The 17,913-nt window shown below is 38.8% G+C and overlaps 1 long non-coding RNA gene across 3 annotated transcripts in view; it reads right to left on the bottom strand.

Annotated features, from left to right (window-relative positions):
• LOC119876151 overlaps window positions 1-6,140 on the bottom strand; it is a 53,653-nt gene extending 47,513 nt beyond the window's left edge. For all 3 annotated transcript variants that reach the window (XR_005357296.1, XR_005357295.1, XR_005357294.1), the window contains exons 1-2: window positions 6,061-6,140; window positions 2,518-2,609 (exon numbers count right to left, since the gene is read on the bottom strand). This is a non-coding gene — a long non-coding RNA (uncharacterized LOC119876151). The remainder of the gene's footprint in view (window positions 1-2,517; window positions 2,610-6,060) is intronic.
• Window positions 6,141-17,913: the final 11,773 nt, after the last annotated feature.

Raw genomic sequence — 17,913 nt, 5'->3', positions numbered from 1 at the left:
TGCAGGCATAGTGTATATATATGTATACCTGTGCCATATCCCTATCGCTGAAGCAAATGAGGATTCCCAGAAGGGAGATATATAATAGTTCGTAGAAGTGCCTGTCTCCTGGTTCAACTTAGGAGCTTCATTGCCAGATCGTACTCAACACTCTCCCTTACGTGCCATTTTGATAGCTGGAGGCTTTAAGACAATTGAAAGTAAACAATTTTAAGACTTTATTCTTGTAGAGAAGTTTAAGGCTCACAGCAAAATTGAGGGGAAGGTACATATGGAAAAGGTGATTTTCCATATCACCCCCCCTCCACACATGCACAGCCTCTCCTATTATCAACATGCCCCATCAGCGTGGCACATTTGTTACAATTGATGGACCTACACAGACACGTCGTCATCACTCAAAGTCCATAATTGATATTACAGTTCACACTGTTGGTGTTGGACATTCTATGAGTTTGGACAAATGTATAATGACATGCATTTATCATTATGCATACATTCACTGCCCTAAAATTCCTCTGTGCTCTGCCCATTTGTCTTCCCCCTGCTCCACACCCCTTGGCAACCACTGATCTTTTTTTTTTTAATAATTTTTTTAAATTTTTATTTATTTATGATAGTCACAGAGAGAGAGAGAGAGAGAGGCAGAAACACAGGCAGAGGGAGAAGCAGGCTCCATGCACCGGGAGCCCGATGTGGGACTCGATCCCCGGTCTCCAGGATCGCGCCCTGGGCCAAAGGCAGGCGCCAAACCGCTGCGCCACCCAGGGATCCCGCAACCACTGATCTTTTTATTGTCTCCATAGTCTTATCTTTTTCAGAATATCATATAGCTGGAAACATACAGTATGTAACTTTTCCAGATCAACCTCTTTCACTTACTTATACACACTTAAAATCCTTCCATGCCTTCACATAGTTTGATAGCTTTTTTTTTTTTTTTTTTAGCACAGAATAGTAGTCCATTATCTGGATGTATCGTAGTTTCTTTATCCATTTACCTACTGAAGGATATCTTGGTTGCTTCCAAGTTTCAGCAGTTATGACTACAACAGCTAGAAACATCTATGTGCAGGTTTTGTGTGGGTTTTAAGTTCTCGATGAAGTAATTTTTTATTACCAAGCGCTATGGGCTCCTGAATTCATGTCAAGGAATTGTTCCTTGACTTTTATATTTGTGGACATAGAGAGTCCATTGAGCTAATATCTTATTTTTTACAACACTTACTCATATACTTGGAAGGTCCAAAACATAGGAATAAACAGAATAGTTTCTGTCCTTATGGTTCTGTAGGCCTTCAGGTTGATGGCAAAAGCAATCTGGATTACTGCCAAACAATAACAATAATGATGAAAACAGTTTCCATTTCTTGGGGGCTTTCTACAGTGCCAAAATGTATACACTATGGCTACACAGGTACATGGGTGCACGCACACACAGCTCCTCAGAACAATGGGACAGTGTATATAGCACAGAGAGGTCTCACTACACCATATCTTCCCATGGAATATATCTTTTGTTCCTTCTTCTTGTCTATAGGAGTGACCAGTCTAAGGAAAGTGAAGGCCAGTGTGTACTGGACATGGATAAGCAGGAAAATTCTCACCAAGCTATTTACCTTGGCTTGGTGTTTTCCCAATGCCTGGTGTGGGAAAACATAAAGTTTAAGAGTTTATGAATTTAATATTAGAATCTAACCACTTCTCCCCACCTTCCCTACTGACTCCTTTCTTGATAGAGTCCCAGGGGGTCTTTCCTACAAGCCTTGTGCCTCTTCAATCATTTCCTCCCAACAGACAGAGGAATCTTTAAAATGCACTCAAAATCTGCCATTCCTCTACTCCAAATCCTCCACTGGTTTCTTATTTCAACCAGAGGAAAGTCCCAAGTCCTTGAAAGATCTGACATCTTCAATCCTCATCTTCAACTCTTGTCTAGTCATTCCTTACACTTCCCAAGTAGGATCCCACATCAGACTTTTGAACTTGTACTTGCCATCCTCTTTCCAGAATACACTCCTTATCTTAAAGTTATTTTTCTTTCTAACCCTTCTCACCACCTTACATATACATTTATTATTTTGTTTATAGTCTCTCTTGTTTTTTTATTTTATCATTTTTTTAATATTTTAAAATTTTTTAAAAAGATTTTATTTAATTGAGAGAGAGAGCACAGAGTGAGAGAGAGAGAGCATGAGCCAGAAGGGGGAAGGGCAGAGGGAGAGGGAGAAGCAGGCTCCTCCCTGAGCAGGGAGCCCAATGCTGGGGGGTAGGGGTGGGGGCTCGATCCCAGGACCCCAGGATCATGACCTGAGCCAAAGGCAGACACTTAACTGACTGAGCCACCCAGCTGCCCTATCGTCTCTCTTTTCTTATCCCCTTACTAAAATATAAGCTGTGTAGGAATAGAAGTTCTATTGGTTCTATTCACTGCTACAGCCCCAGGGCCCAGAAAAGTTCCTAGCAGAGTAGGTACTTAATACATATCTTGAAAAATGAATATTGGGAAAATCTTACTTCTTCAATTATCTCTGTTCCGTGTTCAAACAACTTGAAATCTGGCTCTTCTCTCAATGTCCTCAGAATTCTGCATCCATGAGTTTCCTCATCTGTAAAATGCAGGTAATAGACTCTCCTCATTGAGTTTGGAATAAATAAATGAGATAATTAATACATAGACATGGTGAAGGGACAAAATAGCTACAACTCAGACAAAAGGAAACCTGGAATATTACTTCACATTCAGTAATCCATTACCCATATTTAAGATGACCTGAATAATTTATTCTGTGTGATGAATCTAAACATTTATATCTATTCAGCAAGTCTGATAGCATCTCCATGTTGACTCTGTCATGCGAATGAGGCAGTGGCCACTTGATGTCTTTTTAGATAACAACTAGCATTCACTGAGCTAAGTAATACTAACTTCATATAGCTTGATCCTTATTCTTACAATAACTGCCTTATAGTGTCAGTGGTATCACTGTTCACCTCCTCCAGATATGGAAGGTGGTGCTTAGGGAGGTCATATAACTGCCCCAGAGTCACAAAGTTAATACATGGTGAGTCCAGCACTTGGTGTCTTAGCAACTCTGCTACCCTGGTTCTCTAGGGTGAGTCAAGGTAAATTTGTTTTCAAATATGTTATAATACCCTAATCACAATGAAATTATATCTCACTAATTCATACTGGTTCTTTAAAGTTTCCCATTATACAGTCCAAGGAACCTAATGAGTAAGTCTGCAAAGGCCACTCAATTTAGGTTTTATATCAATTACTTACAAGGACTGCCAGGGATTGAGCCATTATGTTGAGCCCTATCTTGTTTAAGCTAGTGAATCTTGTTATGGCAGCCAGGCTATATCCTTTTAACTATGTACTGTCACACTTAGAACAAAATCCAAACTCCTGATGTTGGTTTATAACACCTTCCATGAGCTGCTCTTGTTTCTTCTTGGGATCTCACTTCATACCATATCTGTTCTGACCTTGGAGCCTTGTACTAGCTTTAACCCCTCCTTGGGATGTTCTCTCCCCCATCCTTCCTTGGCTGGATGTCTCTTGTCACTTAGATCTTGGCTTAAAGTTTATTCCCTTTAAGAGACCTGACTTTACCACCTAATCTTAAAGTGGCCAACTTGCTATTAGTTCACATCATCTTATTATATCTCTTCAAAACAGAGCACTTACTGCTATCTGAAATCTTAGTTCATTAATTTATTGACTGTCCCTTCCACCTCTTACACCCATGAGAGAAGAAAGGGGCTGATGAGCTTGTTCACTACTGTATTCCCACTCTATAGAAGAGTACACATAGCACAGGCTCAGAAAATACTTTTTGAATGTATATATGAATGAGTGATTTCAATTTTGTATCTCTTAGCACAAGGTGGCACATAATATGCTCTCAAAAATGTTTGTCAAATGAATGAATTTTGTGAATTCCTGATATGGTGCAGTGCAAGATGGTGAGAGAATGAATTTAGTGTTAGGCATCAATAGATTTGTGTTCAAGTCCTATCTTAGCCACTTAGTGGCTATGTCAACAGACTATTTATTTCATTGCCGAAATGTTCCATATTTTCATGTGTAAATGTATTTTGTGCAGAGGCATAAAAGAGATAATGTATAGGAATCACTGTGACCATGTGTAGATTATCACAAATTGTGGCAGTCATCTAGGCCAAGAGCAGGGTGATTTCAGGCAAAAATTTTAAGGGGTGCCAAGAAAGTCAATAATCAAGATAAATAATATTTTAATGAAACATTTTTAAACATTAATTTTAACAAAAATCCACAAGGAACAACATTTTTCATAAAGACAGGATCATTACTACTGATTTTTCCTTTTGTCTCAGGATCCAATGTGGCCCAGGCAGTTAGAGCCCTTAAGCTGACATAAGTGTTTTTAACATTATTGTCTCACAGAGTACTTCAATTTGTAGCTCCTAAGGTTTGGGGCTATGGTCCTTGAAAAATGCAGAATTGCTACCTCAGAAGTCCCCTGAAATGAAGTGTCATAGCTTCCATATTTTACTGACTTCTTCTCCTTACCCAATACCACAACCTCATCTGTAATTTATTCTAAAGAAGGGAGAGGAACTAACTCTTTTTGAACTTCTCTTAATATAATAAAATAAAAAGGTCCTACCTCTCAGTCAATATATGTGCACTATGGCATTTCATTACAACATTTTAAAAAGTAGGGCATAATTTTTTTATGAAAGATGCATTCAATAGGTGTTATTGTATATTACCATATTCCTACTACTATTACTACTATGGTGAGAGGAAGTGAAAAACAGAGAATGACTTTCATTAATAGCTTATGATTTGAAAGTCCAAATCAAAAGACACTATGAAATGACCATTGTGGTTTACCAAAGAACACTCAATCATTGAATTTCTCTTTTCCTGGTGATGCAAAAAAGTAGAGAAGGGGTTAAAACTTCATAGCATGTTGAATGATCTTTGCAACATAAGAAAGAGCAAGAATGACATTTTTTGAGTGCTTCCTATGTGGCTGCATAGAGCAAACGCTTTCACATGCTATTATGTTCAATGCCTTTAACAACTCACCAAAATGGTAGCTATTTTCATCCCCTATTTCACAAAGGGAGGAGCTAAAACTTAGAGGGTAAGTAACTTACCCAAGGAAACCCAGTGAATAAGATAGAGCATGGATTTGAATCCAGACCTATGTGGTTCCTTTCAGAACCCAGACTGTAGGCATTTCAAAACCTGAAATGAAGTCGTTTAGGATGTGATTACCAACATTGATTCCACTGTCAGGGCTAGCCATCACGGTGGCTTCTTCCTCCCTTCCCACCCCATGTGCCTCTCTGTGAAGTGGCAAGCAGCTGTTATTAGACACTGCTAGGTGTCATAAAGCTCAAGACTTTGCCTACATGAATTCCTAAGTTATGAACTTAGGAACAAGAACTGAAACAGAACTTAGGAAGTACATAGAACTCTAACTCATAACTCAGTATAGGTGGTCTGTGAGAAAGCTCTCCTAGGAATCAAACGCCTAGGTGCTGTTAATCATTCTGTCCTCCGCAGCAGCCACATGGCTATCTTTGGCCACTCTGGACCCCTGCAGGCGACTGAACAAGATCTACACATACAAAATCAATCAGATGTGCTCCTACTTTTCTACATACAACACAAATGCAGAACTTTTAAACTAGTAACGGAGTAACAACTATGCTTTGAATAGCCAAATGGCAGATGTCATTAACATGCATCACAGGAAAATAAAAGCTGGAGAAACCTCACCACAGTGATAGGACCATCCATTCTGGGTAAAAGGACTGACTGGGTTAAATCAGCAACTAGTGAAAGGAAGCCCAAACCTCAAGCACCTGCAAGACAGTTTCTTAGATCCGTAGCCCCCAAGGTCACTCATTTATCTTTAATATAGACAAAATAATAAATATTAAAAGTCTAAGTAAGGCTACTTTCCCCCATCAAATGATCTCTTCTTTAGAAAAGACCCATTCAACCCTTAATTCTTTCTCATGAGTGTTAGAGCAAACCAGGCTAACAGTTCTTACCCCCAGGGCTTGTGGCGGCTCCAGCAGAGCTGCAGGTGTAGGTGTGTAGAGGATTCATTGACAGAGCTAGACTGGCTGCAGGGGTGTTGGAATCAAGCTTTTCAGTGAAGCTCAAGCTCTTTTGCCCTCTGCTGCATGCTAGTGGCATTACATGTTGCATGAATTCATTACAATCTTCAGGCATTTTTCAAAAAATCGCAGTAAAATTCACATACATAACATCCACCATTTTTAAGTGTAGTGCCATTACGCACATTCACGGGGTTGTGCAACCATCATGCTACCCAACTGCAGATCTTTTTATTCTCCCAAACTGAAGCTCTAGACCCATTAAACAACTCCCCATTCCCTCTCCTCTTAGCCTCTAACATCCACTACTCCACTCTCCATCTCTGTAAATTTGACTACTGTAGGCACCTCATAGGAGTGGAATCCTGTAATGTTTGTCCTTGAGTGACTGGCTTCTTTCATTTAGCGCATGTTTTCAAGGTTCTCCCATGTCATGTACATCACAATTTCCTTCCTTTTTTTCCCCCTCTCTTATAATAATGGAGCCACCTCAAAACTCACTGGTAAAGCTAAAAGCTAGAAGATGCTATGCTCATCTTCTCAGACCTCCCACCTCAAACGTGGCCACAGTTGTCTAATTACCTGGTGTAACTGTCACAGTCTTTAAAAGGTGATTCCCCAATTAAACTTATTTTTGACTCCTTTCTAACCTTTTAAGAGGGGACTTCTCAGGTCCCTGGGTAGCTCAGCAGATGGGTAGCTCAGCAGATTAAGCATCCAACTCTTGGTTTTGGCTCAGGTCATGATCTCAGAGTGTGAGATTGAGCCCTGTGTGAGGCTCCACACTCAACAAGGAAGTCTGCTTGAAATTCTCTCTCTCTTCCTCTGCCCCTCCCATTTGTGCTCTCTTTCTCTCTCTAAAGTAAATAAATAAATCTTTAAAAAAAAAAAAAAAAAGAGAAAGAAAGAAAAAAAAGGTGCTTCTCTAGAGCTTCCTGGGACATCATTCCCTTGTTGGGGTGGCAGGGCATAGATTATTCCAGTCTGATCTCTGAAATCTTACCTCCCTCCATGAGAGTTCTTTGGGGCCCAGTCACACTTTCTGGTCTAGTAATAACCAAAACAAATAAAAAAGGTTCTAATACCTTCCTTGAGAGCAGTTAGGTCCATGCATATCTCATTTCACCTTTCATATTGGACTAGTCTGGCCTCCATGGTGGAAATCTGTCTCTTGGGTTGCCTTGGTAGCTTAGTTGGGTAAGCATCCGACTCTTGATTTCAGGTCAGTTTATGATCTCAGGGTCATGAGATTTGAGCCCCATGTCACACTCTGCACTGGGCATTGACCCTGCTTAGAAAACAAAACAGAACAGAACCTGTTTCTCAAGGAAATCCTTCTCTCTACCAGTGGTGGTAAGGCCCAGTGCCATACCCTCCATTATTCTGGTTCCTTTATCTATCTTTCCATCTCTAACTGCTCCCATTCTAACTTCAAGGTCAAAGTTTTGTTAGAGAAAAAATTATTTATAACTCTTGTTAAAGAATGATAAGGCAGGGATCCCTGGGTGGCGCAGCGGTTTGGCGCCTGCCTTTGGCCCAGGGCGCGATCCTGGAGACCTGGGATCGAATCCCACATCGGGCTCCCGGTGCATGGAGCCTGCTTCTCCCTCTGCCTATGTCTCTGCCTCTCTCTCTCTCTCTCTCTCTGTGTGACTATCATAAATAAATTTAAAAAAATTAAAGAATGATAAGGCAGGGACACTTGGATGGCTCAGTCAATTAAGCACCTAACTCTCAGGGTTGTGAAAAGAGCCCTGAATTAGGCTCTGCTTTCAGTACAGAGTCTGCCTCTCCCTCCCCCTCTTCCCCTCCTCCTTTACCGTTTCTCACAAATGCACATGCTCTGTCTCAAATAAATAAATAAAAATAAAATCTTTTTTTTTTAAAAAAAGAATGGTAAAGCAGGACTTTATTCTTCCATGTTGTAGTGTGTATTAGAATTTCCTTCTTTTTTAAACCTCAATAATAATTTATTTTGTGTATATGCCGTATTTTGTTTATCCATTCATCCATCAATAGGTATTTGGGTTGTTTTCACCTTTTGGCTACTGTGAATATTGTTGCTATAAACCATGGTGTACAAATACCTTTTCAAGTCCCTGCTTTCCATTCTTTTGGGTTTATACCTCAAAGTGGAATTGCTGGATCATATGGCAATTTTATGTTTAATTTTTTGTAGAACTGCAATATTGTTTCCCAAAACATTTTAGAGCACTTCGTTGGTGCCTTCCTTCAAGGTTCAGATGAGTTATCCCACCCATCAAATTGGTGAGGTGGCTAAGTGGTGATAAGAAGGAACAGGAATGGTGACTCCATAATTTCAGCAATCTGACTAGAAAATAGTGGGAAGGGGGCTAGAGGCCTTGTTTTGTAGTAATGTGATAAAACAAGCATGGTACTATTTATATAGATTGCAGAGTGCACATCAATTTTTTCAAAGGAACAGTTTTGTTTTTGTTTGTTTTTTTTTAAGGAACAGTTTTTGAGATTTTATTTATACTCAAAATTCAAGTGACACTGCTGGACATCACTAGTGAAGATAATAACTTCCGAATGGATTGTCCACAGAAGGGAAGACCAATAAAAAAATGAATGCTTATAATAGGTTTACGTAAATGTGAAAATGGGAAGGGGGTACATTCTTAAAACAAGAAATTTTTTAACAATAATATTGGGGTTTTTAATAAAGATGTAATGCATGTATTTCTACACATAATTTAGGGGGGAATCATACAATAAAAACAGTATAAAGAAAAACAACAGAAAATGAACAGTCTACTGCACACCTAAGCATATGCAAACATGTCTATATATCCGTACATGTAAAAATAGGCGCTAGATGCACACCCATCAGAAGTGTGGAGGAAGATACTCCTAGCTTGTTGGATGAACTAGGCTCTAAAATCTCTTTCATCTCAGAAATTCTCAGACTACTATGATCAGCACATTCACAATCTCCATTGTCTTCTCAAGAAAAAAAAATCACTTGGCTTTTTGGGTGTCCAAAAACGTATTATTCCTTTTCCCAGAGCCCAAAATGTTTGAACACTTCACCCTGTCAGTGAATGGAGAAGTTTTGTTTACTTACTTTTTAATTTACTTACGAAAAACAAGTCAAGCCCAGGTAAAGAGTAGTATTCTATGTCACCATCATCATCATCATCAATCATCATCACAACAGCTTATATTTACTTCCCAAATACAGGAAGTATTATAGGAAGTATAATATACAAGATAATGGCTAATCCTCACCAGAAACTCCACCAAAGTCATATATAATTCCCATGTGACACATGATGAAACTAGTTCAGAGAGAATAAGAAACGTGCCCAATGTCATCATCTAGTAAGAGTTGGAGTCAGGATTCAAAACTGAGCCTGTCTGGCTCCAAAGTCCACAGCATTTTCACTGTTCCAGGTGCCCAAAAGTTCATGTACTACTACTCTCTCTGCCTTCACCTGGAATTTCTACATATTTAAATCCTTATTTGCAATTAGCAATAGGAATAGTAAGCTTAGAACCATATGTGCTGATACTTTCAGGATGTAATTTTTTTTTTATTCGCTTCAAAATCTTTCTCCTTTTTCTGTCCCTTTTTCTCCTCTCCCCTTACTGTGAGCTTCAGAGATATCTGCCATGGTAACTACTTACACATACACACAAACACACACCCACTCTCACATACTTTCCCCCTCTTATAACTTTCCTGATTTCAGAATTCTGCTTGTCGTATTTCTTCCTTAATATATAAATTGCAATGAACAAAGAACCTGTGTAACAGGTGAATGGAGGTTTATTTTAAAGATACTCGAGGAAGGAAGGAAGCACAGCCACACACTGTCAGACACCACAAAGAACTAGCCAAACGGCTCCCACAGTGGCCCTGATAGTGGGGCCATCTTACTGTACTCTCCAAAGTGGGCAAAGGCTGTTTTTTACTCTGGTAATGAGTCAGCTTCTCTTTGACTCTTCCTCTTTCTTAATCTCCTTCTCTTCCTACTGCCAGCTTCTCTTTATTACTGCCTTTGCTTCTGTGTCTTCTGAGATCCTTTTTTCAATGTCATAGCTTATGGGCAGGAAAGAGACTCATGCTGAGGGTACTTTCTGAAGAGAAGAAATCTGATTGGATCCTTGTATCCAGGGAGCTCCAAAATGGAGCATCTCTATTGAGCAGAGGACACAGGGACACATAGGTCTACTGGCCTATTTTACATCTTGCCTTTGAAGGGGCCTAGGCCCCTGATCTGGGCCAGGAGGAAAATCACACAACTCAAGTCTTTCCAGCGGTGGTAGGAAGGGACTGGGCTGCTTTCCCTTGAAGCCATTGCGGGCTAGCTCATAGTCTAGTATGAAGCATGTGTTAATTGAGTAAAGCTCCTCTAGTTTACTTATAAATATCAGTAGGAGAAAAGAGTGACACAGTTTCTTTTTTCTGAATTATATTTCTGAAAGATAAAAGGTAACAAGATTCTCACATGATTAGGAAATTCTGATAATGTATGCACTTACTAAACTTGAGCGCTTGCTTTGACAGCACAGATACTAAAATTTACTATACTTGACAAATATAAGGAGGGGAGAACATTTTAGTTTGAACAAATAAGCTGAATGATCCTAAATGTGTATTGGAAACCTAAAGAAAGACTTTGCAGAGATTTGGTAAATACTTCATTATCAAGGACTAGAGCAGCACTATCCAATAGTATATAAAAATAATGCAAGCCACACAAGTAACTTTAAGTTATCTAGTAACTATATTTAAAGATATAAAAAGAAACAGGTTAAATTAGTTTTAGTAATATATTAGTCACTATATCAAAATATAGGGATATACATATAAGAACATATATAAAATATTATATATGATCAGATTTCTTATCTTCAGAAAGTACCCCCACATGAGTCTCTGTCCAGCCCATAAACTATGACACTGAGAAAAGGCTGTCAGAAGACATAGAAACAAAGGCAGCAATCAAGAAAAGCTGGCAGTACAAAGAGAAGAAGATTAAGAAAGAGGAAGATAGTCATAAATTAGAGGTGGAATGGGGGAGAGAAGGGTGAAGATAAACAAATACTAAAGAAAGATTAAAGAAAACAGAGAAAATGGAGGGTTTGAAAAAAGCAGAAGGCATAGCAGATCTAAAGGAGGAAGCAAAAAGATAGGGGAAAGAAGGGACAACAAAATGAGGATCATCAGGATGAAAAAGAAGAGATGGGATAGGAATGGAGACCCCAAAAAAAGGGGGACAAAATTAAATTTATAGGCTAAACAGGAGAATGACAAAGGGAAAAGAGTAGGGAAGGAAAGGAGGAACGTCTGGATTTCTCATCCAGGTGTCAGTTATTATTATAGTTTTATTAATAAGTTGTTTCATGTTTGTTTTAGACCAAGTAATAGAAAAATGCAATCATGTAGCAAACATCTTGTAAGACACATCAGCATGAGGAATCTCCCTAGATTTCCTTGTATACAACCAAATATGTGCAATGTTTTGACTGAATATGAAAAAATTATACACTGAATCATGCTAAGATATCTTCCAACATATCCAGTGGTGTGCTAGGACTGGGTTATACCCACTTATGAGGGCTAATTTTTAATTTTCAAGAATTTTGTGAGCCAGTTGTTAAAAACAACTATTATTAAAAATTAAACTGTATATGCTTGCAATTAAATAAAACTATATTAAAATCAAGAGTAATAGGTGCTCAATACTCATCTCTTCCTAATTATTTTACTAGATATTTATTGTTATGCTCTTACCCAAGTTACCCATGTGTTTTGTATCTATATGGCGGAAACACTATAAAGAATGCATAGCAATGTCTTTCCTGGTTTTTACCTCTCTAGGGGGACACATCCTCCAGTAATTTCCTAAGAACGTGTTTTTGAGGGTTAATTTAGAGCAGGAACTTAAATGTCCTGCTTCGTATTTGGTTGATTGCTTAGCTGAAGTTCCAAATAATTTTCCCCACACAAGTTTCGTTTCTAGCTCCTGGTACTGAGAAGTGCAATGCCCTCTTGATATCTGATTGTACATGCTTTTCTCTTTCTCTCTGGAAACTTTTAGGATCCTTATCTAACATTATTCTAAAATCATTCAAACATTTCAAGAGGAGGTGCTTTGTACCATTTATTTTGCTGCACAGAGTAAAGAGATTCATGTCTTGCAGTGGAATTTCTTTGCTTTATTACTTTGACAATGTCTTCCCTTCCATTTTCTGTTGGGAACACTTATTAAATGCAGGTGGACCTCCCAGATTTAGGCTTTTGCTTCTTATTTTTTCCCCTTACATTGGCAATTAATCTTGCTGTTCTAAGTCCTTAAAACCCCCCTTAACAGGCAGCCCAGGTGGTTCAGCAGTTTAGTGCCACCTTCAACCCAGGGTGTGATCCTGGAGATCTGGGATCGAGTCCCACATCGGGCTTCTTGCATGGAGCCTGCTTCTCCCTCTGCCTGTGTCTCTGTGCCTCTCTCTCTCTCTCTCTCTCTCTCTGTGTGTGTTTCTCATGAACAAATAAATAAAATCTTAAAAAAAAAAAAAACTTCCCTTAGCATATTTTCCAGTGCTTCAATTTCTTTGGGAGAGGGGCTATTTATTTGAATTCCAAGAAGTATCTTCAAGTTGTCTTGGAAGACAGGTTAACATCCTCATAGACCACATCATCAACGGGGCACTCCTTCCCCTGACTCTCAGAGACATAGTGCCCAGGACCTAGTTAGTTAACTTTGATAATGGATTTTTATTAAGGGTGGGCATCCACTTGTGTGGGTATTTATTTGTGGAATTCAAGAGTTGGCTGTGTCCTAGAAAGAGGATGAAGTCCATCAGAGTTCTGGAAAAATGAAGGAAGGCAGGGATGTGTTGGCTCCCCAACATTTCGGACCAGATATAGTCCAGAAAGAGAGAACATGAAAGGTAGCCAGAAATTCAGCATGCCTCTGAAATCCTCAGGAGGGACTGCTTTCCTACAACCATGCAGGTTGGGGATTTGAGTGGTTTTACTTGAAAATAAAAGGAAAAACTAGAAACTTCGGTGATATTTGGGTTGCATGAGTGAGGTTGAAGTTTCCATGTGTTTGTTTTCTGACTGAAACCTGTTTCGAGCTCTCTACCTCGTTGCCAATATACCAATTGGGATTTAGCGCTTTTCTATTTTATTCTGCTAGTTCTTTATATTAAAAAAGTCAGTTTTATCTGTGATATTTACTACTGGTTTACTTCCCAATTTATCATTTTTCTATTGGCTGTGTTTAGCTGTTTGTGTTTGTTTGCTGATTCATTTGCTTGTTTGTCTAACAGGCAGTTGTTTCTAGTTTTTATGTAGTCAAATTCTGTATCTTTTCTGATTTTATTTAATCTTAGAGACAGCCTAGGACTGTCTGGACTGCACACGATTAGCAGCTCAGCTCCAGTTCCACGTAGTGGCATGAGATAACAAAGATACCAATAATAATAATCACAGTATCATTATAAGAGCGAACATTTACAGAGCTTCTGCTCTGCACCAGGTGCTATTTTATGCATATTACATGTTTTAACTCATTTAAGGCGCCTTACAATAGTATGAGACAAGTATGATTATTCTCATTTACATTCATGGTAATAAAGCGGAGAGGAAATGCATAACTACTCAGGTCACTAGAAAAAGGTGGGAGGGGCAGCAGAATTCAGGCACGGGTGGTCTGTCTCTGGAGTGTCTTCTGGCTAACTTCATCCTGCCAGCTTTAGAGCGAATAGCCACACCCTGGTTTTCCATACATTATACCACCAATTTCTTATAACAGTCATATGGGGGAAGGACCATTCTTATGCTAATTTTATAGATGTGAAACAGGGGGTTGGAAGAGGTTAAAGAATTCATCCAAGGGCACAGAGCTACAGAGAAAATGAGCCAGGACTTAATTCCAGAATGTTTGTGTATAGAAGCCAGCTTTATAACCTCTATTTTCTACTACTCCTAGCTTTTTTGTTTTTAATTTTACTACTCCTAGCTTTGATGAAAACTTAGTTGTTTTGTGGGGTTTTTAAAAGTTTATGTTTACTTTTTTTTTTTTTTTGCAGCCCCAGAATAAATCCCACCTGTTCATGGTGAATAATTCTTTTAATATTTTAATAATTCTTTAAAAGTACTGTTGGATACTACTGGCTAGTATTTTGGTAAGAATTTTGGCATCTGTGTTCATCAGGGATATTGGTCTGTAATTCTCCTTTGTCTGGTTTGGAGATCAAGGTAATGCTGACCTCATAGAAAGAGCTTGTAGATTTTCCTTCCATTTCTATTTTTTGAAACAGCTTCAGAAGAATAGGTATTAATTCTTCTTTAAATGATTGGTAGGATTCCCCTAGGAAGCCATCTGGCCCTGGACTCTATTTGTTGGGAGATTTTTTATTACTGCTTCAACTTCTTTGCTGGTTGTGGGTCTGTTCAGATTTTTTTATTTCTTCTGGTTTCAGTTTTGGTAGTTTATATGTCTCTGGGAATACATCTATTTCTTCCAGATTGCCTAAATTGTTGGCATATAGTTGCTCATAACATGTTCTTATAATTGTTTGTATTTCTTTGGTGTTGGTTGTGATAGCTTCTCTTAATAAATAAATCATAATAAATAATAAATAATAAAATAAAATAATTTTATTTGGGTTCTTCCTCATTTCTTTTCTTTTTTGAAAGATTTATTTATTTATTCATGAGAGACACAGAGAGAGGGAGGCAGAGACATAGGCAGAGGGAGATGCAGGCTCCTCACAGGAGCCCAATGTAAGACTTGATCCTGGATCCCAGATCCCGGATCCTGAGATCAAGCCCTGAGGTGAAGGCAGATGCTCAACTGCTGAGCCACCCAGGCGTCCCTTCTTCCTCTTTTCTTTTGGATAAGTCTGGCCAGGGGTTTATCAATCTTGTTAATTCTTTCTAAGAACCAGCTCTTAGTTTCATTGATCTGTACTACTATTCTTTTGGTTTCTATTTCATTGATTTCTGCTCTAATCTTTATTATTTCTTTTCTCCTGCTGGGTTTAGGCCTTATTTGCTATTCTTTCTCCAGCTCCTTTAGGTGTAAAGTTAGGCTGTGTATTTGAAATCTTTCTTATTTTTTGAGAAAGTTTTGTATTGCTATGTACTTCCTTCTTAGGACCACCTTTGCTACATCCCAAAGGTTTTTGAACAGTTGTGCTTTCATTTCCATTTGTTTCCATAAATTTTTTAATTCCTGGGCTGCAAGGGTGGTTCAACATCCACAAACCAATCAATGTGATACACTACATTAATAAAAAGAAAGTTCAAAAACCATGTAATCCTCTCAATAGATACAGACAAAGCATTTGACAAAGTACAGCATCCTTTCTTGATTAAAACTCTTCACAGTGTAGGGATAAAAGGAACATACCTCGATATCATAAAAAGCCATATATGAAAAGCCCACAAAGAATATCATTATCAATGGGGGAAAAACTAAAAGCTTTTCCCCTAAGGTCATGAACATGGCAGGGATGTCCATTATCACCACCACTGTTCAACATAGTACATATTTGTGGTCTTTCCAGATTTTCTTCTTTTGATTGATCTCTAGTGGTCAGGAAAGATGCATAGTGTGCATATTATGACTTCAATCTTCCTTTATTAGTGGAGACCTGTTTTGAGGCCTAATATGTGACCTATTCTGGAGAATGTTTCATGTGCACTTGAAATAATGTGTATTCTGCTGTTTTAGGATGGAATGTTCTGCATATATCTGTTAGGTCCATCTGATCCAGCGTGCTGTTTAAAGCCATTGTTTCTTTGTTGGTTTTCTGTACAGAGGATCTATTGATGTAAGTAGGATGTTAAATTCCCCTACAATTATTATGTTATTATTAATTAGTTCCTTTATGTTTGCTCTTGTTTTATATATTTGGGTGCTCCCATGTTGGGTGCTCAAATATCTACGATTGTTATATCTTCTTGTCGGTTTGTCCCCTTTATTATATAGTGCCCTTCTTTGTCTCTTATTACAGTCTTTGTTTTAAAGTATAGTTTGTCCAATATAAGTATTGCTACTCTGGCTTTCTTTTGACATCCATTCAAGTGATAAATATTTCTCCATCCCCTACCCGCCCACTTTCAATATGTAGATGTCCTTAGGTATAAAATGAGTCTCTTGTAGGTGGCATATAGATGGGGCTTGTTTTGTTTTGTTTTGTTTTTATCCATTCTGACACTGTGTCTTTTGATTGGAGCAGTTAGTCCATTTATGTTCAAAGTAATTATTGATAGATATGTATTTATTGTGATTTTATTGCTTGATTTGTAGTTGTTTTTGGAGGTTTTCCTCTGATCTTTTTTTGTCTTTGTCACTTTTGGTCTCTCCTTTGCATTCAAAGGCCCTTTTAGTATTTCTTGCAAGGCTGGTGTTTAGTGGTCACAAACCTTTCAGTTTTCCTTTGCGAAACTATCTCTCCTTCTATTTTGAATGCTAGCCTTGCTGGATAGAGTATTCTTGTCTGCAGACTTTTCCCATTCAGTACATTGAATATATCATGGCTTTCTCGGCTGGCTTGCCAGTTTCTGTTGAGAAATATCCAGGTAGCCTTATAGGTTTTCCCTTTTAAGTTATGGGCTTCTTTTGTCTTGCTGCTTTTAAAATTGTTTATCACTATATTTTGCAAACTTAATTACAATATATCTTGGTGTAGGCGTGCTTTTATTGATTTTGGTAGGAGTTCTCTGTGCCTCCTGGATCTAGATGACTGCTTCCTTCCCAGATTAGAGAAGTTTTCAGCTATTATTTTCCCCAGTAAATTTTCTGCCCTCTTTTCTCTCTATTTTTCTTTTGGTACTCCTATAATATAAATATTATTTCCTTTGATGGAGTCACTGAGTTCCCCAAATCTATTCTCATGTTGCACAATTCTTCTCTCTCTCTTTTGTTCAGCTTCACTGTTTTCCATTATTTTGTCTTCTATGTCACTAATTCATTCCTCTCTTCCTCTAGCCTGCTGTTTATTGCATCAAGCCGGTTTCCGATCTTGCTTATTGCACTCTTCATCTCTGATTCATTCCTTTTTAACTGCTTTATCTCTGTGATAAAGGTCTCATTGATGTCTTCTATTCTTCTCTCAAGCCCAGTGAGTAGCCTTATGATTATTGCTTTAAATTCTCCATCAAGTGTGTTACTTATTCCTGTTTCACTTAGATCTCTGGCCATGGCCTTATCTTGTTTTTATTTGGGATAAATTTCTGTCTTGGCATTATGTCTAAGTCTCTGCCTTCTTCTCTTGTTGTCTCCTGCTTCTGAAAGTAATGGCCTCAGGAAGAAGACATCATGTGGTGCCCAGGGCCTGGTGCTTCAGGGAATCTCTCTGGTGTGTGCTGAATGTGCTCTGCTGTTGTGATTTGACTGCTCTATCCTTCAGGCTACTTGTCTGCAGAGGCTCTCCTTGCCTGCTATGGGCCGTTTTTGATCCTTGGCCTGAATGTGACAAATTTTAACTTGATGTGCTCTGGTCTGCTTGTGAAGTGAGATCTGTACAGAACTCTGGTCAGGAGACATGGTGGGGGAAAGGTTTGTGCGGTTTTCTGGAGAGAGGCCAGTGCACTGGGACTGAGAAGGTTAGTACCACCAGAGCACAGGAGAGTGGGGCTTGTTGTAAGTAAACAGCCAGTGTCTTCTCTAAGCTGCTTCCCCCAGGTGGCTCTGTCCTTATGTTGGGGGGTGGAGGGAGGAGGGGTGCAGAATAGGGGATGGGGAATGACGCCAGTCAGCTCCTTTATTCTCCAAGAGGTGCTCACCCAATGCTGCC

This window comes from Canis lupus, chromosome 3, assembly GCF_011100685.1.
Source record: "Canis lupus familiaris isolate Mischka breed German Shepherd chromosome 3, alternate assembly UU_Cfam_GSD_1.0, whole genome shotgun sequence".
Taxonomy (NCBI): Eukaryota; Metazoa; Chordata; class Mammalia; order Carnivora; family Canidae; genus Canis; species Canis lupus.
Note: the sequence above shows the minus strand (reverse complement) of the source record. Positions and strands in the feature narration are given on the sequence as shown.